Raw genomic sequence first — 15124 nt, 5'->3', positions numbered from 1 at the left:
GAGCGAAAAGGCCAGTTCCTGAGTCACTGAACAGGCATCTAAACATCCTTCTAACTATTTGATTAATTAATTAGATTTAGAGATGATTGGTTCAGTTTACCTTATAATACAGAGTAGAATTTCTCAAGCCAATACACAAGGAAAAAAAATCAGCTATACTTCAATAATCCAAACCCAAGAGGATGGAGCATTCCCTTTCCTAAGTTACATTTTTTTCCAAAAAGGGGAAATGGGATAGCAGTTTCCAGAGACAACTATGTCTTCTATCTCCTGCTCATTTGTTCCAAGCGTCATCCATATGAACACAGTGACAATTGGAAACTATAAGTAAGAGGTGTTTATAGAAAATTGTTACATTTATGGCATATCTAATTTAATGCTGTATTATTCTGAATAATTTTTCTTGTAGCACAGTATAAATTAAATTTCTGAAGCTTCTGTTTGAGAACTAATTTGAAATGGAAAAGACTTTGATTTCGTATCTTAATATCATCATATTTCCTTGACTATCTCAAAAGGCTATAGCACCTTCTTTTTATTCCTAACTCAATGTCTTTTCTCCTCTTAGAATTAGATTTTGTCAACTCACATCACGAAAAAAAGATTCTTAAGAACAGACCCTTCAACCAACATATATTCAATATATAGCAATGCAGATCTGAAGATGCTAAATATAGCCATGTTTATAGCATCTGACTGGTTCTAGTGAGGCAGAAATTGAGTTTTGTGGGTGATAGGGATAGGCTAAGCAACAATTCTCTGCTTTGCCAGAGAACTATTGCCATCTCAATTGTTTGCACTTGTTTAACAGCAAATTTGATACGAAAAGAGATTTCGCAAAAGAGAATTTTCCCTTCTCCCCTATACAATGTACTATTGCTCATATCATCTGGGGAAGCACACTCCTTTCTGAAATACAATTCCTTCAGGCATGGGAGCAAGATTGGCACAGAATGATTCAGGGGGTGTGAGGATGATGACCCACACATATTCTCATTCCAAACCTTACTCCTATTTATCATCTTCTCCCCTCCTTGATTCTTGTGGAATTCCTCACCGCTTCAAAACTTAGTTTGTTGACTTTTTTAAACTTGTAGAGATAGAGACCAGTCACACCTGTTCTTTCTAAATATATACCAATAACACTATATTAATTAACATGTGCAGACACTGTAGTGGCATTCTTAGAAGTGATGGGCATAGACAATCTGTTCACATAATTACTTGAGTTTTAATGAGTTTTAAGACCATTTAAGGAATATTTGAGTACTTTCCCCAAATTGCAAAATATGATGGTACTCCAAGGGAAAGTCCTCTAATTCTATCATAAATCCTTTTTTCATGACACAAAATGCTTCAAAAGAAGAACAGAGGGAGGAAAACCTCATATCACTTGCAAAGACAGGATAGGATAGGATAGGATAGGATAGGATAGGATAGGATAGGATAGGATAGGATAGGATAGGATAGGATAGGATAGGATAGGTTAAGGTTGATAAGGATGATAAGGATAAGGATGATAAAGATAAAAATGATGAAAGATAAAGATGATAAAGAAAAAATAAGATATGAGATAATTTATTATCTTATTGACATTTTTTACTATGAGCACACTGGCCCACATTAAAAATGAATTATGTTGCCTGCTCTCAAAAGAATGCATATAACCATACACATACCTCACATACATACACACACAATATATGTGTGTGTGTGTGTGCGTGCGCATGCGTGCATGTGTGCGTGCGTGTATGTATACACACACACACATACATATACACATTTTATACACACACATGCACGCACACACACACACACACATATTAATCACTGTTCATTTTGAATACATAGCAGAAAATGGAAGCTTGAGAGTTCACAAGGTTGATGCTATATGGAAAAAAAACTGTGACTGAAGCTGGATGTTCTGCTTCGGATACCATGAAGCCTCCTCCCAGAAGGTAACAAGGAAAACAGGTTGTGAAGAGGATGTACAGCAACCTAGACAATTCTGTGGACCCTGCTCAAGCATCGCTTTTATGTCGTGTCCTAGATAGAAGCAACTGAACTGCCAATAATCTTTTCTGCCATCCTTAACACTCTCTGCAATGCCTTCCCATCTGAAACAGTAATGCTTCTAAAGTCTGATTCAAAAGTCATTCCAATCATACTGGATGCTTATTTAGATTTTAGAAAGGATGTCTCTACTATTGCCAAAACATCTTTTACATTCAAACCTTTTTCATCCAAGCACATTTTCAGAAACGAAGGGAAGCAAAGCAGGTGGCTCTAGGAAGAAGCTATTTCAAACCAGGGAGAACTGACAGAAATCTGGAAGTTAGCTGAAGATTAAGCAGTCTTTTGCCTTCGCGTCTATGAGCTTCCTACTTGTGAATTCTGACACCATCACTAATTATTTGATTGAACAGAAGATCATCTAATTCAGCAATTTCTGTCTAACAGCATTCACCCCATTTGAATCATAGAAAGGGAAACCCAGAAACAGAAATACCATGTCATTTGCCAATAATATCTGGCTATACTGGAAGAACTGAAAGTGAGAATAAGGATCTGTAAGAGAAAGAGAAGCAATGGAGCAATGCAGCTCTGTTCCTAATATATTTCCCCCATCATTGCAGTTGTTGCAAATCTATGGTACTAGTTTTAGAATGGTGTAGCATGATGGTGGGATGGATGAATGGGCAAGTTTCGCATTGCAAAATCTGATTCAGATTATAAAATCTTCAACAAAGTCTTTAATTTATGAAACAACACTAAAGACTCAGGGTCCCATAATATACTTAAGGAATAACAATACTGTAATAGCACAAGAATTGGGTTAGGCTAAAGTTCACTTTATGCCAGGTTCCCAGATGTGAATAGGTAATTTTCTAAAAACTGACCAGTGGGATATTCTTCTCTCTTCTATACTCAAAAAATTAGTGGAAGAGAATGCACACGTGGCACTTCACAATAGAGTCTAGATCTGTCAAGCCAGATTACTGAAAAAGTTACTGTTTCTGTATTTAAAACGTCAACAGTTTTAAAATCTTTACTAAAAGCTCTCTTTTGGATGCCAACTCTTTGCAAGAAACCATAGAATGGCCTTTTGACAACCATTACTTCTATATCTAGCTTGTTATTGAAATACCTATGTGTCAATTTCCATCAAAATACTAAGAATTTTGTTTAATTACAAATGGGCAAAACATCTTTATGCAAGTTGTTTGGATCTTCACACCTGGCTCCTCCCAGAGCAGATAAACAAATAAGAGATCCCTCTTTTGCACTTTGTTTATTAAGACACCCAAAGGAAGAGCACTGACTAGATTTCTTCAACAAACTACAATTAAAATTAATGGTTTCTTATTTGCTTCTTATCCAAGTTTAGATTCCATAATAAAGAAATCACAAGACTTTTCATACTTGATTCAGCTTAAAATCTTCAGAATTCTGTTTATGTGAAATGCATAATATATTTCTGATAATATTTCCATTCAGAATGGCAACTGAACAATTAATGTTACCACTATGATGTTGTTACTAGTATTGTTAATCTCAAATTTGCTTTTTTTAATTAGCTCTATTAGTTTCATGGAATTTTATATGCTGGTTAAGATGATAAATATAATCAAGAGCCAGAAAGGGTGGAACACAGACAGCAGAGAGAAAATCCCTAGGTCTAATTCTCTTTCATTCATACACCTATTTCTTAGTCGTTTCCTACTCACTTCTGGCAGCTGCTGTCTTTCATACTTTCCATTGCAAGCATAAGGTAACTTATCTTCCCATGGGGCACAAAGAAGCAATGAAGTCATCTTCTGACAGTTGGTAAAAATCACTGGTGTGAAACACATGGTTTCTTGCTCCCACCCTAATGAATCACTTCCACTGAAACCCAGCCCCTGGATCTGGAGCCTCACCCTACTAGTGAATCTCCACCTTCCCGTACAGATGGGAATCTTTCAAAAAGACTCCTAAATATGCCCTTCCTGGTTTGGCTTCTTCACTTAACCTTTTATATAATCTGGCTCCAGAGTCAAAACCACTGTGCTGAGAGAAGAATGCTGTTGCTAAACAAATATGCTCAGTGGAACAAGGGAAGACAAAAAAATTGTAGGAATTAATCTGCTTCCATTCATCCTATGTTATTCTCCTTCTCTTCTGTGGTCTTTCTTATTGTTTCAGATTTTTATTATAAGCTCCATGGACCAAGCATTTCAGGAAGGGAACTTGCTAAGTGGATGGGCAGTGCTTCATTATATAGAAATAAATGCTGATTTGCAAATTATTTACAGCTTTTGGCAAATACTACATAATAATCAAAACTGTATTTCACTATATTATTTGGCACTCCTCACAAAAATGTTCACTAATTCATTGATATTACTTCTCCATCACTTTTATATGATTTCACTTGTCCTCAAGGCCAAATCTGATTGACTATGTATTATTTTGTTGTCTCTTTTCATGATTGATTGAAATGTCTCAAAATTCCTGTCTCATTAACATTAAGATAAATGCAAGAAAGAAACAGCAACAATCAAAAGAAGGAAAAGTTGGGAGATGGCAAGTAAAACAACAACACTAAATATTTTAAAAGATAAATATCTAATGAAGTGTGTTTCAAGGAAGACTTACTTGGTGAACAATTTTTGGTCTGAAACAAAAATGAAAATTTCTGGTTCCCATAAAACATATGAGAAATGTATTCATTAAGAAGACTGATATCCTACCTTTCAAGTGACTTATATGAAAGGAAGTTGACATGACATGACATTACATGACATGAAAGGAACATGACATATATGATGTGACATAATATATAAGAGTGTGTGTGTATGTATGTATGTATGTATGTATAAACATAACCTTGTAATAATGCAAACAAAACTGAATAGACAGTCCACCAGCCTGTGGTTCATCAGCCTTGAGAAAATGGAAGATATCCGAATACCAGAAATATGTACTTGCCAAACTGGCACTGCAAACCACATCTGTCAATGTGACAAGCATATAAGCTTTGCAGGCATCTGTAAATAGAGAAAAGCTACCCAACTGCTGCAAGATCGTACAGACTGACCACAAACAACAGCGTGTCAAAATAGCAACAATGGTGTATTGGAATAGCTGCAAGAAATATCATTTGCCTGCAAGCAAAAATTGGTAGAGCCATAAAGTAGAAAGCATAATAGAAAATGAAGAAGTAAACGTGTTCTGGGATTTAAAAATTCAAACAGAGAAGCACCTGACACATAATGCCCCAGCTTTAACAACCATTGATAAGAAAGACAAAAAAAGTCTGGGTAATGGATGTGGCACTACCTGGTGATATCAGAACAAAAACAAACTGGAGAAAATCACAAAATACTAAGACCTGCAAAAGGAAGCAGAATCTAATCTCCAATTATACCAGGGTTAATAGATTGAAGCTGCTACAAGGAACTGAGTTCAGTTAACTCAGCTGTGACAGCTTTCCCAGAAAGGCTGAAGACAAAACTATTCTTGAGGGCCTTTAGAGTTGCCTTGTTGGTGATTCTTATTGTAATATTATTATAGCTTTGTTTTTTTATTAATCATCCTATTGGGATGCTAGAATATTATTGTTTGGTTTGAGTTGTTTATAGTAGACAATTAATATTATTCCTGCAGATGTTTATCTTTATATATTTATTACGGATGTTTTATCACTTACATTTTTGTGTTGTACAGTGTTGTCCAATATTTTAAATCCTTACTTGTAAGCCACCATAACTCTGAATGGAGTTGCCAACACATAAATACATACATACCAGTGATCTGACTTATCATATGTTCTTATTTACCCACAGCGTTATCTTTATTCTTTATCTTCATCCTCATATCTACCTAGCCTTGCTTGTCCTCATTTCCAAATAAGATACCATCAGCATATCCTTTTTCTGCTTTGCTCCTTCACCCACAAGGACTCTTCCTCAAGCTTGTTTTCCCCGGAGTTCCAGCTATTTAGTTGGCTGCCTTCCTTTTTTCCCTTTTACCATTGCTGCTGTTTCTCCTTTGAGGTCCTCAGCTGTTTCCAGCACTGGCCAAAATTTCCCAGTACAACAAAAATGACTTTTAGATCACTGAAAAGTTTCAGAACTCCTGTTGCAGAGAAAGACCTTCAGATTTTATTCTTGGGTGGAGAAAGGGACCAAAAGAGAGCAGAGCCAACTTTTGATTGGCTCTGTCTAAAGAGAAGAGTGGGGTGAGAGAGAAGAGGGGAAGCCTTTTGTCCAAACCATGGAACATAATAGTCACCCTTTTGTACAGATGGAGCTGACCCTGCAGAAATGAGACAGACAGGGAGTGGTTTAATGCATCCCAAACCCATCTCTTTTCCTGCCACCCTCCGATTCCTTTGAACTTATTTGGCAAAGGACCCATTTTCTCTTTCTGAAATGACAAAAGCAAAAAGGGAAGAAAAAGAGGGGGTGAATTCTTAGGTCTGTATGGGTTGGAAAGTGGAAAGCTGGCTCTACACACCAGATATTATATCTGAATAGAACAGAACATCCAGAAGTAGTTGTTTTCAGGCATTTGAAACGCGAACGATGGATTTGCTTAAAAACTGTGGCGTTCTCTTTATAACTGCTGCATTCGCTTAACAACTGCTGCAAAAAAATAAAATTATATGTGGTCCTGTGGTGACCTGCTTCACAATGATCACAACCTATGGCCAAAATTGCAGGGTCAATTGCAGTTGTAAATTGAGAACTACCTTTGAGAAATTCCAGAAAAATTGACTTTGCGAATAAAAAATCATCTTTGTTATCTTATTGTCAAAAAAGGCTCTCTAAACTGCACATTATTTGTATCCAAAAGAGAAAAATAAAGGTAAAAGTAAAGTTTCTGACTCTAAGGAGAGGTGGTCTTCTCTGGTTTTTAACAACGGGAGCCAGCGTTGTTCAAAAATATTTCCGTGGCCATGTGGCCAGCATGACTAAATGCCAAAGCACATGACCTTCCCAACGAAGTGGTACTTATTTATTCTCTTGCATTTGCATGCTTTCAGTCTGCTAGATGGGAAGGAGCTGGGACAAATAATGGGAGCTCACCCCCATTGTGTAGAACTCAGGGCTTGAACCCCAGGCTCTCTGGCTTGACAAGAGAGGGGTAGGAACCTGCAATCACTTAATGGTCAGAGAAAGAAATTTAGGAAAATGCACCCTAATTGATCAAATGACTAAAAGAGGGAGCATGAAGTTTTTATTTTCAGATTCGCAAACCTCTGTTCATGTAGCCTTAAACTAAGTAGAATTAGTTTATCTTATTATATTTCCTGTCTGATTTATCTGGTTGGGCAAAGAGTCCTTTACTGGTTAGTGACATGGAAAATAATATAGGAGGTCACTCTTTCATTTACATTCATAATGACTGAACAAACTGAAATGGAAAATCTCTGGCTTGCATCTCTGATCAAAGAGATGGAGATGAGTCCTCCCATCTAAGTATTCAGGATAGATGAGTTAGGGAAAACTCTACTCAGACAAAAACCATACAACAGGTCTAAAACTTTCATTGAGGGCTAATAGTCTATTGCAATGATGGCGAACCTTTTAGAGACCGAGTGCCCAAACTGCAACCCAAAACCCACTTATGTATTGCCGGGTGCTGGGTGGGCATGGCCCACTGGGTGGGTGTGGCCAGGGTGGGCATGGCCACCTGAATGTTACTCCTGGGGAAGGATGTCTGTGGGGGTTGGGAAGGGTTGGGGGAGATCCAGGGGGTCTCTGGCAGGTGGGGCATTAGGTAGGAGGCTCGTCCTGCAGGATGAGGCAAGGCAAGGGAGGGGGCAGGGCGGGGGTTAGGGTTAAGGCACCGCTGCTTTCCCCCCAGGATGGAGCACCCCGCCGCTGCTCACACCCAGTGGTGAAGGTGGAGTGTGGGAGGCAGCGGCAGGTGTAGCCCAGGTGTGGCCCAGCGGCAGCAGCAAAGCTCACCCTCCCCACTCAAGTGGCCACCAGCAGCTCCTCAGCTCCATCTGAGTTGAAGAAAGTGGAGACGCAGCAGCAGGATTGCTCTCAATAAGGCATGCACACACGAGCAAGCAACGCACCTGTCTCTTATTGCACCTCCGCTTTCAACTTGGACAGAGCCAAGGTACCCTAGCCACTGCATTGCCTGCCTCCCCCTGTCCCCATGCCTCGGGCCGGTGCCGCCAGCAGCTTGCTCAGGTCCATTAGGCCACCACTGCCTAGGAGAAGAGTGGTGAGCTTTTGTGCCAGCTGGCCGGCCAGGCAAGAAGTACGTCAGGGGATGGTGGCTGGCTGGCTGGGGAGGGGAAATCATGGCTGCTTGAGGCAGCGGCATTGGCAGCTCCCCAAAACCGGTCCATTTCCCCGGCTCTGTTACCAGTAGCAGCTCCCTCAGTGAGCACCACACGGTCCTCACCATCAGGTTTCCATTGCATAAGCTTCCTGGAGCTGAGGAGAAGTGCAGTTTACTGTGCTGCCAGGTAGGTCTGGTGGGTGGCGTTGCCTTCTGCTTTTCCTGCTGCGGCATTGGCTGCTGGTGTTGCCCTCCTGAAAGGATGGTGCGGTGATTGGTTGGCGGCCATGCCACAAATGGGAATTGATCATCCCCCAAACCCCACCACTGTCAAAGGAGGAGGAACAAGGAAAAGAAAGAGGGAAATTGGCCGAGCCAGCCAGGCACTGAAACCCCGCTGAAAAAAGCACAGTCTCTTCCCAAGACTGCCTAGCCCACATCAGCTTTGCTCTCCACAGTGATGGGTGAGCACATAGTAGACGCACACACAGATTACGCTTTTTTCGGCGGCGCTTCTGATCAGCCGCAGCAACACTAACCTGATCGCTGCCAAAGGAAAAAAACGGAGTCTGCGTGTGCTCCTGTCTTGCCTGTATCAGCCAGGCTCTCCATGGCGTGATGCAGCTGATCAGAAGCGCTGCCAAAAACTGGAGTCTGTGTGCGTGTCTGCTATGGGCTCACCCATCAGCATGCTTCTCCTCAGCTCCAGGAAGCTTGTGCAATGGAAACTTGACAGTGAGGGCCATGAGGTGCTCGTTGAGGGAGCTGCTACCGATAATGGAGCCGGGGAAACAGGCCGGGTGGGTGGAGCTGCCTATGCCACTGCCTGGAGGCTTGGCAAAAGCCCCCGCAAGCTACCATGATTCCCAGCCAGCCAGCCAGCCAGCCACCATCCCCTGACCTACTCCTTGCCTGGCCAGCTGGCTAGCACAAAACCTCACCACTCTTCTCCTTGGCGGTGGCAGCCTAATGGACCTGAGCAAGCTGCTGGCGGTACCAGCCCAAAGCACGGGGGGGAGGGGGAGGATTTTCGCTGCAAGACTCTTTAACTTCTTAAAAGTTTACTTGATGCAGAATGCATATCCTTCCCTTTCTGCATTAAGTTAAACAGTCTGGTAGCGAAAATCCAATAGCAGGGGGAAAATCCCAGTCTCATGCATGGGGAAACTGCGCTACCAGCAGCTCGCCCAGGTCCATTAGGCTGTCGCCACCACCCGGAGGCCCGGCCTGCCCAGCACAAAGGAGGAAAAATGGCTGGCTAGCAAGCCCCATGTAGTGGTGGTAGAGCATGCCCACGCTCAACAAGCCAAAGGCCACCCTGAGTGGGGAAAGCCGGATCCCCATTGGTGCCATGATCCCCCAGTCCCAGCCAGGATTGAGTGCCTCTCCCCATCTCTGCTGGGTCTGGGCAGCCATGACGCCAATGGGGATCTGGCTTTGTCCGCTTGGGGTGGCCTTTTGCCTGCTGGGCATGAGCATGCACCTCTATGCGGGGCTTGCTAGCCGGCTGCTTTGCCTCCTTTGTGCTTGGCAGGGCTGTTGCTCTGGGCAGTGGCATCCTAATGGACCTGCGCGAGTTTCTGGCAGCAACAGCTGAGCATGTCCCCACAGAAATGGCTCTGCATGCCACCTGTGGCACACGTGCCATAGGTTCGCCACTACAGTTCTATTGTCTTAGTTTCTATTTGGCAATGCATCCTGAATTTTCTGCAACCAACCACATTTTAAAAAATGAACATTATTTTCCTCATTCTGGTGAAAAACAGTGACAGTATTACTTAATATGTCTTTTGGGGCTACATAGGGTAGGAGAATGGGGAGCGAAGGCTACCATCATTCTCCTTACTTGGGTCTGAGAAAGAACTCACAAGGAAGTGCACTATATTATACTAGCTAGAATTTATTGTGAAGAGGAAAAACACTGTTGGGCCACAGTATGAAAAGTAGGAAGAATTCTGCATTGGAAAGCCTAAGCTTACCCTGGTCCTTATGGTGAGTTTGGTGCCCCTAAAATTAGATTTGTGTGTTATTCAGTGAAGATGCCTTCTTTTATTAGGGTGCCAGCCACTACATGATAGTACTGATAGCAATATGGGATGAGAGGTTCATCTTAGCATGAAGCAGGCACCAATCTGAAAAAAGTGTGCATGTTGGGGAAAAGTTCTTCTACAACATTGTTTTAAGTTGACAAAAAGTTAACTTGGCTATATGTGTGCATAACCCCAGGTTCAAGACTACATGGTAAGAAAGCAATGTCTCCTCCTTCATTGGTGCCTTGTTTAAAATGTCCAATTCCATGTTGCAAAAGGGTATGCTGGTAAATGTTCTGCTGAAAATCATGAGTCTTTTGCACAGCATTTTGCTAACAAAGTTGCTCAAAGCTCCAAAGGTCTTGAATGTTCATAGATGGAATCATACTATTATCTTAATCAAAGCTTCTTTTGATCTATGACAAAGTGACAACATAATACTATCAAGTCCCCAGGCAGACCAGGACCATGAGTGATGATCAATGCCTCATTTTGGGAAGGATTATTGAGAATAGCCTTGAAAGAGCTGTAGTGTGCTGTCTCCTTAAGAGACCCTCTAACTATTGGCCATATTTAACTATTGCCAAATCTCCAGGCTTTCCTTTTGATGTTGAGAGAGGATAGAGAGTTATAAAGTGCTCTAAATCAAGGGTCCCCAACCCCTGGTGCATGGACTAGACCGGGGCTGCAGTATGCCAGAAACCATGGCCAATAGGTTGGGGACTGCTGCTATAAATCAATGTTTCTTAATTTTTTCTCTCTCAGGATTCTTTCCCACTTTTAAAAATTAAGGAAGACTCTAAAAGAACTTTTGCTTATATGGGTTATATTTATGATGCATTCACTGGTGCTATTGTTTCTCATATTTTGATGGGATTTTAATATTGTACTATTTTTTAACATAGAGTGGCAAATAATTTTAATTTCACAATCTTTTCAGAGTCCTAGGGCCACACTTTAAGAAACATGCTCAAATTGAAGAAAATAATCTAGAAATATCTAAAAAGGAAAAAAATTATCTAGACTTTTTTCACTCAGTATACAAGTCTGGGATGAAAATGGTATTGATTTTTCTGGTAGATTTCGATAATCATTGTTAGGAACTGAATAGATGAAGTGTGCCCCTTCTCTTCTGATAATTGGGCTTTGTTTTTACTATTGGTTTACTGTGCTGTTTCATGTGGATGTATTGCTGTTTACTGATGCTGGTCTATGAAGTAATAAAGATTTAATTTGATAAGATGTGCTGTTTACTGATGACATACCAAATGGGTGACCAAATAAATAAATAAATAATCTTTAATGTCTGAATAAAATAGGAGGATGACCTTGACAGATCCTTTATCCAGTGATGAAGAAAAAAAGCATGGCTTAAGTCCAAAACAAGAAGAAACTATATGTAAGTGTCTCAGACAGATACCAAATTCATGTGGATATAAAAAAGGGGAGGAGGTATAGCACAATCAGACTTGCAAGCTTGTTATTATAGCCAATCTCAATAAAAGTCTTAGTCTTCTGGGATTGATTTGTGGTTTGGTCTAACTGGTAGAACGCTGTTAACTTTCCACCAAAGTGATACCTATTTATTTACTCGCATTAGCATGCTTTCGAACTGCTAGGTTGGCAGGAGCTGGGCCAAGAACAAGGCCTTGTGCTCAGGTCTCAAACCTGGGACATCTAGCTTACAGTATCTTAACCACTGAGCCATCATACTGCTCAATAAATAGGTACCACTTTAGTGGGAAACTAACAGTGACATCATGACCTCAGAAAGGTGCTGGTTCAATGGCCTTGAAACAGAGATGAACACCACCTCCTAAAATCGGGTACGGCTAGCGGAGTAAACTCCACAGGAACACCCTTACCTTTTTACCTATTTGGTGGCAGCTGACACACTATCCTGGACTGGGCACAATTTTACAGTGATTCTACTCCTTCCTCAGAAAGTGTTTGTGAAGGAGAGAAGGCTAACTCAGAGGCCTTGTCTAACCCAGTGGCCTTCTCTAACTTAGAGAAGGCTAACTATATGCTGAAAGTCATTTACTGGCTGCCTGTAAGTTTCCAGATGCATTTGAAAGTTCTTTTTTTTAAATATATAAAACTATACAGTTTAATGCCAAGATATTTCCAGGGAAAAAATCACCAACCAAAACTGATTCAACTTCTTTTTCCGTGTCTAGATCAAACTTTAGACTGCCAAAATAAACCCATCTTCTTGGCTTTATCACTGTCCAACATATACCAACAATGACTTATTTTTGGCCAATTGATCCAGCTAACTGATATATTTCAGGAAAAATTACTGCTGATCCCTTACTTCCATGAGACTTGGAGGGGGGGGTGGGCATTGAGGACAGAAGGTGGTGCTCTTAGAACAGGGGTGTCAAACTGCCAACCAGTAGGCTGGACGCATCATTAGGAAACCACCTCCACCCCATTGCCAGCATGGGAGAAAAAGCTCTGATACGTTGCACAATGTCACGTGACGTCCCGACTTTGACATGTCTGTCTTAGAACTTAGATTAGTCATGGGGACAATCTTATTAGTTGAATTAATCTATTGTTTGTTATTCCAGTTATTTTAATGAAGATGATTATTTTTTTCCAATTTATTATTTGTCCCATAGTTTATTTTATTTTGGTGCCTTTAAGTCAGTCCTAATTCCTAGAAACTGCCTAAAGTTCCTACAGTTTTCTTGGTAAGGTTTTTTAGAAATGGTTTGTTAATTACCTGCTTCCTAAGGCTGAGAGACACTGACTCATCCCAGGTCACCCAGTTGGCTTTGGCCCAAAAGTGGGACTAATACCCAATCAAAAAAATTTATCTTTATACCATTGCCACAGTATAGAAATGTAATAAAATAAATCAATAAGCCAATTAATTATGTATAGGATAAATGCATGATTATTTCATTTTTTAAAAGTTACATCTATGTATATATCTCTAACTTCCAAAAAATACTTTAGGGGAGCTAAATACAATTTGGGAGAAGAAATAACATGTATGCTAAGCTTCAACTATGTGTATCATCATTGCTTGGGGCTAGATGATATGATATTCCAAAAAACCAGTGCTATAAAGATACAATTTATTCTATAATTTCTCAAGTCAGTACAGAATGTAATCAGAAAGCTGCCATATTATCTTTGCCCTTTCTGGTGCATGCCATTTCTCTAGGGAGGTGAAGAGATGCAGAATAGCTGCTGGGATGCTAGGCTGCTGCGGCCCAGAATGGTCAATAGAATAGACTTGAATGGCCCACAAAACAGAATTCAATCAGTGCACATGAGCTCATCCAAATGTTAATATTTGGTTAGCTGCAAATATTTCAGGATAATTTCAGCCAGAACTGAACATAAATGACAATTTAACATAAACAAATAAATTTGCTGATTTTGTTGCAGGATGATATGGCACATCAGATATAAAAAGTTCACAAATCTATACCTACCTTCCCTGACTTGATGGTCTCAGTTATGTTGGAATACACCTTTCAGAATTCCAAGTTATTTTGATCAATAGGCACACTATATTTAGTGAAATTATAATCAATATATCTAGAAGGTAATATCTGGATGAGGTAACTACTGCAAAGTAACAGAATGTACTTCTGTAATTTTTTTTTAAAAAAAACTTATTTATGCTTGAGAAGAACAGAAAAAAATGAGCAAATATATTTGATTCCTGAAATACCAACAATCAATTAGATAAATTCATAAGCTAAAACAGCTTTGGAGAGAAATATAGAAGCCAATAAACTTTCCTGAAAAAAAGAGGAGGAAAAAATCTTATGTAGGTTGACGCACAAGAAACAGAAAAAAAGCAGTTAAATTTGTCAACAGCTGGGTTTGCTTTGTGCACTTCAGTGTTAATCTGAGGAACTGGCAGTCATGGACAAAAACGTATTCATCCAAGTGCTAATGAAATCTGAGAGAATCAAAGAGAATTTTAAAAAGAGACTCCTGTCAGAAATTACGTGGGTCGGTTCTGAGCTAGATAAGTTGATGATCTAATTCTTCTTTCCTTCCTATATAAAGGGGGGAGGAGAGAGAAATCAAGTCTGTAATCAATTAATTAATTATTCCTCACATAAGATATAGCTTATGTAGAAAAAAGGTGGGCAACAGTAGCGGTGTCTCCAATATCACATTAGCAATACATCTTGAGTTGGCGTTTTTTCCCCATAGTATTTACATGCAACCTACCTTTCTTCTATGACACACCTCAAAAGTCCCCTACAAGCAGGTTCCAATCCTCCAATCACTGAACATACAAGATCTGCTTTGGATAAGCAAGTACTATACCACCTGCCTCCAGGAATATCATCTGATATAGTGTATGATAAATACACAACTCCCAAATGACTGCATGCATTTTACAAATTCAGAAGCACATTACCTTCACGTTGGTGTGCACAGCTGATTCTGGGGGATAGACAATGAAATGCCGGAGAGTAAAGCCATAACCGCCCTGAAGGTTCTTGTGCAGCACCACTGTCTTTGGCCCCACCCAGGGAAAGGACTCCACAGGGGGTGCATTGGCATTTGTGGCTGTACCATCTCTTTGGACCAGTTTTGGCTGTTGTTAAAAACAAAAAGATAAGAATGAGCACAATCAAACTTCCAAGAGAGAAAAATAAAATCACCTCCATCACCCATATAAATACTTGAACACAGATTTTTGGTGACTAAAACAGAATATACTTGACTAGAAATACTTTTCCAAAGAGGGGATGGGAAAGGAACAGTGTTTTTAAAGGTCTTAGCAGTAGATATTCCTGGAACACATCCAGCTCCTGGCTTCAGTG

The 15124-nt window shown here is 40.3% G+C and overlaps 1 protein-coding gene across 2 annotated transcripts in view; it reads right to left on the bottom strand.

Annotated features, from left to right (window-relative positions):
- Positions 1-14888, bottom strand: part of ARHGAP23 (Rho GTPase activating protein 23) — a 111358-nt gene extending 96470 nt beyond the window's left edge. For both annotated transcript variants that reach the window (XM_083377326.1, XM_083377327.1), the window contains exon 1: positions 14716-14888. The gene's annotated coding sequence lies outside the window, so the exon portion shown is untranslated. The remainder of the gene's footprint in view (positions 1-14715) is intronic.
- Between the last annotated feature and the right edge of the window lie 236 nt (positions 14889-15124).

This window comes from Vipera ursinii (genome assembly GCF_947247035.1).
Source record: "Vipera ursinii genome assembly, chromosome: Z".
Classification (NCBI taxonomy): domain Eukaryota; kingdom Metazoa; phylum Chordata; class Lepidosauria; order Squamata; family Viperidae; genus Vipera; species Vipera ursinii.
Note: the sequence above shows the minus strand (reverse complement) of the source record. Positions and strands in the feature narration are given on the sequence as shown.